Raw genomic sequence first — 12,173 nt, forward strand, 5'->3', positions numbered from 1 at the left:
AAGAGCCGCGAGAAATCAATTCGGTGAAATATCGATTGGGAAGTCAACCGCAGTGGAGTGAGGCGAGTAGATTCAGCAGATCAAATTCAAGAACTTATGGTGGACGTAATCGTAGTAGAAGCATTAGCTCGGGTAGCTACCCTAGAAACCGTGAGCGTATACAGTACGATAACAACAGATACGATTACCATATGCGAGACCGTAATCATTATGTTGACAGGCCAGGAACTAGTTATTCTGATCGTCGCAATTATCGAGAAGGTAACCCTCATCAAAATGTTATTTGTAATTATTGTAAACTTAAAGGTCATGTTAAAAAAATTGCTACAAATTGAAAAATCGTAAAACTGTAAATTTGGTTGATGATGCACCGGCTGAGATCAATAGCTACGATTTTAAACGGTTGCAAATAAGAAATTCCGATGATGAAGACGAAGATTATCCTTGTATGATGATAGCAAGTAGACAGGTCAGTAAGCCATGCATGGTGAAAGTGTTTGTTGAGGGTATAATGCTGGATACACGCAGAAAAATCTATTTTAAAATCAAAAATATTTGAGGCAAATTCAAATAAATTGTCAATTTGTTCTGGCCACAAAAATAAAACTGTTTGGAGCAAATCAAACGTCACATTTGAAGCTAATGAAATCCATGTTTGAAACAAAAATGCATCTTCTGACAGATTATGTTAGAAATAAATGTAAATATTTTTGTTTTTTTTTGTGCAGGTTGGCCCTACGGAAATATTTGTTTTCCCATTGAACTTATAAAGTCATTTCCTTCGCTGGAAAAATCCACCTCCGGTGTTGTACTTCCAATGCCAACATCATGTATATATCTATTAGATAACATACGCTCCCGACAAGAACGGGATTTCGTGAAGACTTTCGGTGAACCTTGCCTTTTTTGCAGGAGGAAATTTTGTTTGATGTTGCAGCTGGAACTTGTGAGTTTTGTTTATAATCTCGAGCGCGGAACGGGGGGCTCCTCAATGGGTATCGTCGCAATAAATGTGTAATTGAGTTAGTTTTAAAAATTAAAATTTTAGTTTTAAACATTTTATCAATTTACCGAATAAACATGAATATTTTTGTTTCAAACGAACGAAATTTGTCTCCGTGTATGGAAATAGATTGCGGTGCGGCGGTAACCAGAGCTGCCACATACAGGGTTGTATACGAAAAAAAAATTTGGCACCCCCTCGTTTATTTTTAAACCGCAAGGCAATGGAACAAGTTTGTTAACTCAAAAAATAGTATATTTTTGGAACTATTTTTTAAGCTTTCAGTCCTAGTAAAATACTTTGAGGTAGCAAAATAAACGAGGGGGTGCCAACTTTTTTCGTGTACGGAATACAGGCCACATTACCTGGCGCCTGGCGGTAACGGTTATCAGTTTGGCAGTTTACAGGGCGCATTTCAAGCATATCAAGACTACTAAGTGCACCAGTCGTTTGGTCGTCGTTGACGGGCAACAGTTGTCTATTTTTGGAGAAATATTGGTGAAAGTTACGGCAAACCAAGTTGAACAACATATGCGTTTAATTATACTTGACTGTGCAAAGCAGTTTGTACCACTATTTGGTAGAAATTGGTTGGACGTTTTCTATCCTAATTGGAGAAAAAGCTTTGGAAATTCAGAGGGAATCAACGCAATAAGCAAGGATATGGAAAGTAAATCAAGCCGCAATGTTGACATTGGTAATATTGAATCCAGCATAAAATCGCGTTTTCCTAAGGTTTTTGATGGTGATTTTTCATATCCAATAACAGGGTTTGAAGCTGATCTTGTCCTAAGAGAGGATAAACCGATATTCAAAAAAGCTTACGACGTGCCGTACAAATTGCGGGAAAAGGTGGTTGAGCATCTGGATTCGCTTGAGAAACAAAACGTTATTTCGCCAATACAGGTTAGTGAATGGGCCTCCCCAGTCGTTATAGTGCCAAAGAAAGATAACGATATAAGAATGGTAATAGATTGTAAAGTCTCGATTAACAAGCAAATTATTCCCAACACGTATCCACTACCTCTAGCACAGGACATATTTGCGTCTCTAGCAGGATGTAAATGGTTTTGTTGTCTTGATTTAGCGGGGGCGTACACTCAACTTAAATTATCGAAGCGATCCAGGAAATTTGTTGTGATAAACACCATCAAGGGGCTTTATACGTATAATCGGCTACCTCAAGGCGCATCGTCCAGTGCCGCCATATTTCAGAAAGTTATGGACCAGATTTTAATAGGTTTAAAACATGTCTGTTGTTATTTGGATGACGTATTAATTGCAGGAGAAACGATTGAAGAGTGTTTATCAAATTTGAATCTTGTACTCGAAAGGTTACAAAAAGCTAATTTGAAAGTAAACTATAAAAAATGCAAATTTTTCGTCAATTCTTTAAATTATCTAGGACATTTGGTTACGGAAAAGGGACTTTTGCCATCGCCTGACAAATTATTAACAATAGAGAAAGCTAAGGTTCCTTCTGATACTACTGAACTTAAGGCCTTTTTAGGGCTGATCAACTTTTACGGGAAGTTTGTTCCCCATTTATCAGCAAAATTGAGCTGCTTGTATGCCCTACTACGTAAAGATACAAAATTTGTTTGGAATGAACAATGCCAGAAGGTTTTCGATGAGAGTAAACAAGCGTTATTAAATGCAGATTTTCTGGAATTTTACGACCCGGCAAAACCGATTATAGTTGTATCAGATGCTTGTAACTATGGGCTGGGAGGAGTTATTGCCCATAATGTTAATGGAAAAGAAAAACCTATTAGCTTTGCATCCTTCTCTTTGAACTCCGCACAAAAAACATATCCCATCTTACATCTAGAAGCATTGGCATTGGTATGCACGGTAAAAAAATTTCATAAATTTCTATTTGGCCAAAAGTTTACAATCTTTACGGATCACAAGCCACTTCTGGGAATTTTCGGGAAATATGGCAAGCATCAGTTATGTGTGACTAGACTACAAAGATATGTTATGGAAATGTCTATTTATGAATTTGACATACATTACAGGCCATCTTCTAAGGGAAGATTCAAATATTACGTCCATCATTTTTTGGGATTTCTAGACCCCCCCTCCCCCCTCTGTCACGCTATTTTCCTATACCTAATACACATACTGTCACACTTTTCTAGACCCCCCCCCCCTCCCCCAAATCTTGGACGTAATTTTTGAACGTTCCCTAAGATGGGAAATGCAGATTTCTGCTCTAGATTTCCGCTTAACCAAAGTGTTCCTAAAAAACTAGATAGTGGGTGTATCAAGAGTATAAATTTTTTTGACGATTTTCCGTTGGATTATTCATTGATTGCAAAAGAAAGTAAAACAGATGATTTTCTTTCCAAAGTGACAGATTTTATTGTAAATGGTTGGCCCAAAAAGGTAGAAAACGTTTGGCGTCAAATATTTTCGATGCGTTATGATTTGGAAGTTGTAGAAGGATGCATTTTGCACCAGGATCGAGTATTTATCCCATTTTCTCTTAGAAACGACATTTTAAGACTTCTTCATTCTAATCACAACGGCATTGTTAAAATGAAGCAAGTTGCCCGCCGATCGATTTTTTGGTTCGATTTAAACAAAGACATAGAACAATTTGTTAAACATTGTGAGCCATGCATAAAGATGTCAGTGGTTCCTAAGCCTATTTCTAATACATCTTGGATTCCGACAAATCGTCCGTTTAGTCGCATACACGCTGACTTTTTCCACCTAGAATCCAAGACCTACCTTTTAGTAGTTGATAGTTACACAAAGTGGCTGGAAGTAGAAATTATGAAACATGGAACGGACGCAAGCAAGGTCATAAAGAAATTTACAGCTATTTTTGCAAGGTTTGGACTTCCAGACGTCCTTGTAACGGATGGTGGACCACCATTTAACTCCAGCTTTTTCATTGGTTTCATGGAACGCCAGGGAATAAAAGTGATAAAAAGTCCTCCATACAACCCGAGCAGTAATGGTCAGGCGGAGAGGATGGTAAGGCTAGTTAAGGACGTGCTAAAGAAATTTCTGTTGGACCCCTCGACGAGATCACTCGACGAAGATGATCGAATAACCTACCCAAGTAACCATGACGCTGGATATAGAGCATTAATTTCGCTTTATAGTGTATTATATGACATGCGATATAAAGTTGTTTTGTCATTTAAGTACCATTAAAGTAGGTTTAAAGTCGAAAGTGGCGCTACTATTGTTGATTTAAAGCAAGCTTTACTGTGGTGATTGCTAAAGCATATAAAATGCTTGTGCCATATAGCTAATGCAATAAAATCGTATGGAATGTATAAATAAAGCATCATGTAAACAAAAGGAAAAAAGTATTTCTGTCAATTTTCTATCTATTTTTATCTACCCATACCTGTTCCGATACTCGCACTCTGATTTTTTTTTCTATTTCGGGTATTGAACCAAGACTGCTGAAACTGGACCACGATGGAAGTCGGACGCGCTAACGCTGTGTGCTACGATGACAATGTGTTTTGCACCTGGAAAAATGTGCAACATAAGATAACGTTTACTCAGCTCGTGCCTTATTGAGTTGTGTTTTCAGCAGCTCTAAAAGTTGTGCTGGGGTCGGCATGCTATCAGTTATCATACTTTCCCAAACTCATCCTAGTCGAAAACAAGCGATTACAGAACCGATTGATTTCACAAACGAAGATAATATAAAGACATAAATTCGTCTGTGTTGATTCTGTTCTTTTTGTTTACATATGTGCTCAAAAAGCACAATAAATAAGGAACAATACAAACAGCGCTTTAATCCTTTCTTTTATAAAATCGGAGCACTATGTTAAATAAGGAATCCAATACAGTCATGACTCGCTGGTTGGGGGCTTAATAGTTGGATGACTTTTTAGTTGGGGCCTCGTTAGTTGAGCAGTCAGCCAACTAAAAAGTACCTGGATGTCATAATTCAATGTCAAACTGAAAATGACAACCAATCTGTAATTCCGAGGGGCGAGCTAATGAGTTTTTGGTTGCTTAAACTTTACTGATAATCGAGAAAAAATTTCTATTTCATATTTCTTAAAAAAAAAAGAATATGTACAATTACTTCGAAACAAATGCAAAACATCGGCAATCTTTATTTTGTCGATCATTGAAAGTGTTTTGTGCTTGCTTTTGGTCCGGGTGGTTTCATAAACATCTATATTTTCACTTCACCGACTGAAAATGGGTGAAAATAATTATTTCTCGCATTGGCCATATATGTATCTTGCAAAACGTATCAGTTTTGCTCTAAATGTATAACAAATTGATTTTTTTTTTCTTTTTGCTTCCAACCTAAACATGATTTAAAAAAACAATGCGCACGCCCCTTGTGCTGCTGTCACTTCACCCAACTAGCGAATCGAATTCGTTGGTTGGGTGGAGGTTGTGGCTCAACGAGCGGGTTCCGACTGTACCCCACATAAGTTTTGTTCCCTCAGCATCTGATTGTCTTCATGTCCCAAAAAGAAAATTTTCAAATAGCAACATCTGAGCATGATAATCTAAGTGCAACGCAGCAATCCATGAAAATTTGGGTTTGTTTTCCATTCTTTTCAACGGTTCTGTTTCTAAAAATGTTTTACAGTTTTTTTTTCTTCGAACTGAGTGTTTTTTTCTGTTTACAGTGATGGAAGCCTTAGTAAAGGCATATATAAAGTAATAAATGCTTGCATTATTGCTTGCCACAAAGCTTTTAACATGATAATGCAATGAAGCATTAAACAACGGCCCTATAGAACTATACCGTACTGTCAAAATCCTATAATGCTTCAATGCTGTCATAATGTAGATGTAACGCTACATTACTTGACAGATGTAGAATAAAAGTTATCTTGCATTAGCTAAACTATAGTACGATTGAATTAATGTTATGATATAATGCTTGTGGTTACTTGGGTATTTTCTAGCAAACTATAGAAATACTAGTACTTCATCTGACGACAGATTCCCATCGGAGAAGTTATTGAGTTTTAAGCCAAAGAGTCTAGTGGATCTTTTGCATCCTAGACGAGGATACAAAAATAGTTTAATATATGAAGGACCTAGTTCCTCGGGCCCTTCTAAAAGAAGAATAGTTCAAACAACTGTAGATAGTACGCCCTCCCAAGATCTTTTTCTCAATTTGGTGATAGGGGATAGAATATGGTATAAAAATAATGATAAGCATGCAATTGAGAAATGGGTGGAGGCGAAATATGTCAAAAGAGTATCGACTAATGTTTTTGAAATATCTTTTGGCAGGCACAATTGCAACGCTCACAGAAATCAGCTGAAGATTGTGGGACCGCGACAACTCAGTTCGAAGGTTCAAGTGTCGATACAACGAGAGAAACGTCGAAGGGACTCCTTAGATTCTGAGGAAGAGCTGCTCGGATTCCCAGACGAGCAAGGCATTTCGCTTAGGCCGGACATCGAGAAAAAGAAAGTGAAATTTACGAGAACTAGTCCAATAGCAACGCGAGGTTATTTGCGATCAAAACGGAATGGAGATCAAGAAAATCGTCATCAAGTCGAACCCCAGTAGCAATGTTTGCAGTAGTGAATCGTCATTGAGTCCTGGGAGAAGCCTAGAGAGAAATAAGAAGAAAAATGTGAAATTTAAAAACCTAATGAAACGAGAGGAAGAAATTGTTGAGAATTCTATAACTGTATGAAAAGATCAAAGAAGTTTAATGTTTATGCCATTGTCAAGAATTTGACGCTCTGAATATTTGTATTAAAAGTGTATGTGCAATGAACTCGAAATAGCCACTATTTTGTTTTTACAATAAGACTAACGTCTAATCTAAAGGAGGAAGAATTGTTATGATCGGGAAAATAGCCAAACCCTTTCGAGAGAGTTATGAGAGCATAGAGAGGAAACGATAAGTGAATAAACCTAGATCGAGATCGATCTCTTGTAATTTGGAAGACTAACGAAGCTAAAGAAGTAAAAACACGTCTTACTTCTATTAGAAGAAACTCCAATTGGTAATTTATATTGAACATTATAGTAATAAGAAGAGCGGGGATAAACACGAGTGGGACGATTTTCACGAAGTCCGTTCAGCTGCTTGGTTTCGCCGATGATATTGATATTATTGCTCGTAAATTTGAGACGATGGCGGAAACGTACATCCGACTAAAGAGTGAAGCCAGGCGAATCGGATTAGTCATTAACAGGGATGAGAAATGTACTGGAAAAAACGGTTACCGGCTGTACATTTGACATTTTTCCACACGAACATCACAGGACCAGCCAAACTCAAACTGTTCGAAAAATAAATGTCATAACATTTTTTTTCCAGCAGCCTTCTTCCTCGAAACGGTTTTCAAGCGCGAGAGCGCCGGTACTCGAGCACAACGACGACGGAAATTTCTGTCTCTCCCATTTTCGCATTTTTCTGCGTTTCAAACCGCTTATAGACAAACTTCTATATATGCATCACAAAGCTAGGAGTGTGCTCTAGCTTTTTGAGCAAACAGATTCAAATTATTCACTAAAGCAAGTGAGTTATTAGCAGTTGAACATATTTGACATTTTTCGCAATCACCCGCCTCGGCAAGACTGCTCATAAATATTTTTGTGGAGAAGTGAAAACTATCAAGCGCCAGCTTGACTGCCGACGGCGCGGCTGCTGATGGTATTGGTGCTGCCGTTGTTTTGTTTTTATTTTACTGTCGGTTTCGATGAACGGAAAAGAGAAAAAAGTATTTTTGCCATCCCTGGTCATTAATGTGTCGAAGACAAAGTACATGATGGCAAAGGGCTCCAGGGAGGAATCATCGCGCCCGCCACCCCGAATTCATATCGACGGTGATGAAATCGAGGCGGTTGAAGAATTCGTGTACTTGGGCTCACTGGTGACCGACGACAACGACACCAGCAGAGAAATTCAGAGGCGAATAAAGTTCGCCGTAACACGAAGTTAACCATCTACAAAACGCTGATTAGACCGGTCGTCCTCTATGGGCACGAAACATGGACCCTACGTGCAGAGGACCAACGCGCCCTTGGAGTTTTCGAACGGAAGGTGTTGCGTACCATCTACGGCGGAGTGCAGATGGAAGACGGGACTTGGAGAAGGCGAATGAACCACGAGCTGCATCAGCTGCTGGGAGAACCAACCATCGTCCATACCGCGAAAATCGGGAGGCTACGGTGGGCGGGTCACGTCATCAGGATGTCGGACAGCAACCCGACTAAAATGGTTCTCGAGAGTCATCCGATCGGTACAAGAAGACGTGGAGCGCAGCGAGCTAGGTGGGTCGACCAAGTGGAGGATGATCTGCGGACCCTACGCAGAGTGCGGAACTGGAGACAAACAGCCATGGACCGAGTGGAATGGAGGAGGCTACTATGTACAGCAGAGGCCACCCCGGCCTTAGCCTGATCGGTAAGGTAAGTAATAAAAAGAAAGTTGATGGATTGAAACAATAGGAAGCAATCAGTGAAGTACTAGATTGAAAGTAGTGAGCTGGATTTTTGTATGGTGAGATGATCAGTTCTCCATTTCTGCAATGAAATGGTGTAAACAGCGTGGGTTATATGGTTTCTTGCCTAATTTGATGCTGTTTGAGCAAAACTTTGGGTAACTGTGTTGTTGAAATTGCAAGAAATAAATAATACAACATCACAGTTACCCAAACTTTTGCTCAAATAGCATCAAATTAGTCAAGAAATCATATAACCCACGCTGTTTGGACCATTTCATTACAGAAATGGAGAACTGATCATCTCACCATACAAAAATCCAACTCACTACTTTCAATCTAGTACTTCACTGATTGCTTCCTATAGGACAGATTGGTGAAGTACTAGATTTGTAGTAATGAGCTGAATTTTAGTATGGTGAGAAGGTCAATAGGACAAATCGGTGAAGTACTAGATTTGTAGTAATGAGCTGAATTTTAGTATGGTGAGAAGATCAATTCTCCGTTTCTGCAACGAAATGGTTCAAAAAGCGTGGGTATTATGATTCCTTGCCTAATTTAATGCTGTTTGAGCAAAACTTTTTAAAACCGTTTTGTTGTTTTTCCATTTCTTGCAACATAAACAACATAGTTATCCAAAGTTTTGCTCAAACAGCATCAAATTAGGCAAGGAATCATAATACCCACGCTTTTTGCACCATTTATTTGCAGAAACGAAGAATTGACCTTCTCACCATACAAAAATTCAGCTCATTACTACAAATCTAGTACTACACCGAACGTTCCCCATTCTCCGTTTCTGCAATGAAATGGTGCAAAAAGCGTGGGTATTATGATTTCTTGCCTAATTTGATGCTGTTTGAGCAAAACTTGGGGCAACAGTGTTGTTATTTTCTCCATTTCAAGCAACATAAACAACATAGTTATCCAAAGTTTTGCTCAAACAGCATCAAATTAGGCAAGGAATCATAATACCCACGCTTTTTGCACCATTTCTTTGCAGAAACGAAGAATTGACCTTCTCACCATACAAAAATTCAGCTCATTACTACAAATCTAGTACTACACCGAACGTTCCCCATTCTCCGTTTCTGCAATGAAATGGTGCAAAAAGCGTGGGTATTATGATTCCTTGCCTAATTTGATGCTGTTTGAGCAAAACTTGGGGCAACAGTGTTGTTATTTTCTCCATTTCAAGCAACATAAACAACATAGTTATCCAAAGTTTTGCTCAAACAGCATCAAATTAGGCAAGGAATCATAATACCCACGCTTTTTGCACCATTTCATTGCAGAAACGGAGAATTGACCTTCTCACCATACTAAAATTCAGCTCATTACTACAAATCTAGTACTACACCGAACGTGCCCCATTGGGTTAGGGATCCATGTATGTACAGCCTGGAACACATAGCGTCCGTTGCGTCGAGGTTTTGCGTTTTTTTGACAGTTTTCCCATACACGCTCGTTGAAATCTACTCAAAAGTGAGTAGAATTCGACTCACTTTGGTACAAAGTGGAACAGCTCAAAAGAGAGTAATCGAGCGTTACTCACTTTAGAGTAAAGCTGAATTTTATCAAAATTAGAGTAACTCTAACTCACTTTTATTAAATTTGAAATTATCAAAGTGAGTAGATTTTTACTCAGTCTCACAAATTTGTTTTGATTGTTTTTTTTTTTATTTAGATTGAAAAAAAAAATGCCGAGTTCATAAACAAACACACACACATTTTATTACTAAATTACAAACTATCTAACAAAATAATTTTTAATTGAAATTGAAAATAAATGCTTGCAACTGGATCACGAGCTGGAACTTGTTCTCCCCGGATGTCAGAGCTCCGATGATTTCCGGCGGCCAGTACATCATAGGCGAATGCAATTCTGAAGGCGATCCTGCATATCTTAAGAGGTCTTCCGGGTCTTCCGAAAGAAACCATCGGTAATCCTTTTATAAAGTCATTTTAATTTGAATATTTTCCAAGTACTTTTCTACTGAAATGGTTCGCTAAGCACCACGGGGCTCTTGACAATTTCTGGAAAACAGTTTTTGAGAATTATTATACAATAACTTAACTGTACTGTATGTATATACACTTACCATGCCTTCCTCTTGGCTTTCCTAAAACAAACTTTGCAGGACTAGTGTTTCGTCTAAATACTTAATATTTAATTGAAAGCATTTTCACCGCAGCGACTTAGAACGATTTTCACTGGATTTTGACCGTTACAGGTGAGTGAATTTAAACAGCCAATACTCAAAAGAGAGTAAAGCGCAAATTTCTTGGCAAGTGAGTAGAAAACAACTCAGTTGGTCAAAATAATGTTACTCTCTTTTGACAGTTTTTGCCAAAGTATTGAAGTGAGTCGAAAACTACTCACTTTTGAGTAGTTTTCAACGAGCGTGTAGGAAATGTGTCAAACTACTGTCACGCACACGCAAACGTATGTATTGTGTGGGGCACTTAACTCTTCGTAGACTGGAAAGTGCTAGTACGCAAGGGACATGCTAGAATCCTTATTCCTGAACACATTTATTTATTTATTTATTTATTTGATCTACATCAACAGGCTTACTAGAGCCCCAATGATGGTTTAAAAAAAATAATGACAATAATTATGATAACAATAATATTAGAAAACAAACAACCCTGCCCTTCGATTCAGAAAGGGGTATGGGCGCGTTCTGCCAACTTGGTCGAGGCAGATTTCTTGTGTGAACAAGTTCCATACGGACATTCAAAAGTGCCTGAACGAAATATGTCGCTTGTTAGGATCACTTGAAGATCGGATGGAAGATCATTCTCTCTTTTAGAATAGTCGCGTTCGTTCATTTGTTGTTTTTCTTTCGCGTTCGTGTATTTCAAGTTTATCTACCACTGAGTTTGATGATCGCTGTTAAGACAGCAGGAATGATCTTCTCATCTGCATCCGTTGAACCATTCTGAATGGCCGTAGTGAAAGTATCACCAAAACACTAATAATATTTTTTCTATCTTTTCATGTACATCAAATCCCACGCCCGAGTATTGAGTCGGACACCAGGACATCGAATTAATCAAAGCTAAGTACATTTGATTTCCTTTTTCATCATATATGGAAGGGTTATGAAAGCTATATAGATGTTTTTAGACTTGGGATTATTTATTTTTCTAAACTATTCGGTTGATATAGACAAACACTATTAGTTTCATTTGAAAAATATGCAATAATTGATACCGTTAGTTTTTCACACACACAAACACACATACACACACACACACACACACACACACACACACACACACACACACACACACACACACACACACATACAGTTCTTGAAACTTGGTAACATTTCCATTCTTAGTATTTGTAGGAGATCGTTTTGTGGGTGGCTCCTAGTATGTTTGAGTGCCTACAGTGATACTTGGTTGCAAATTTCATAATGTTTACATTTATCTGAATTGTCGGGGTCAACTGAGATTGGGAAGGAGGGTGTAGCATACAATGGTGCTGGGTTGCAAAGCTGACGTGTGATCGATACTTGGACGCATTTTACCAACGCAGCTTGACATGACGAAAACTGATTAATTTTACTAGCTGGACAACGTAATTTATGATTACAAAGTAGAAGACATCTTTACAAAGCCAACGTGTGATCAATACTCAATACTTAAATTGCATTATTGGCGTTAATGCCTTGTATATGACATTTTGGACAAATATTTATTATTAACAACGTTTCCTTGTATAATAACTAGGTAGACA

Source organism: Aedes albopictus, chromosome 2, assembly GCF_035046485.1.
Source record: "Aedes albopictus strain Foshan chromosome 2, AalbF5, whole genome shotgun sequence".
NCBI classification, from domain to species: Eukaryota; Metazoa; Arthropoda; class Insecta; order Diptera; family Culicidae; genus Aedes; species Aedes albopictus.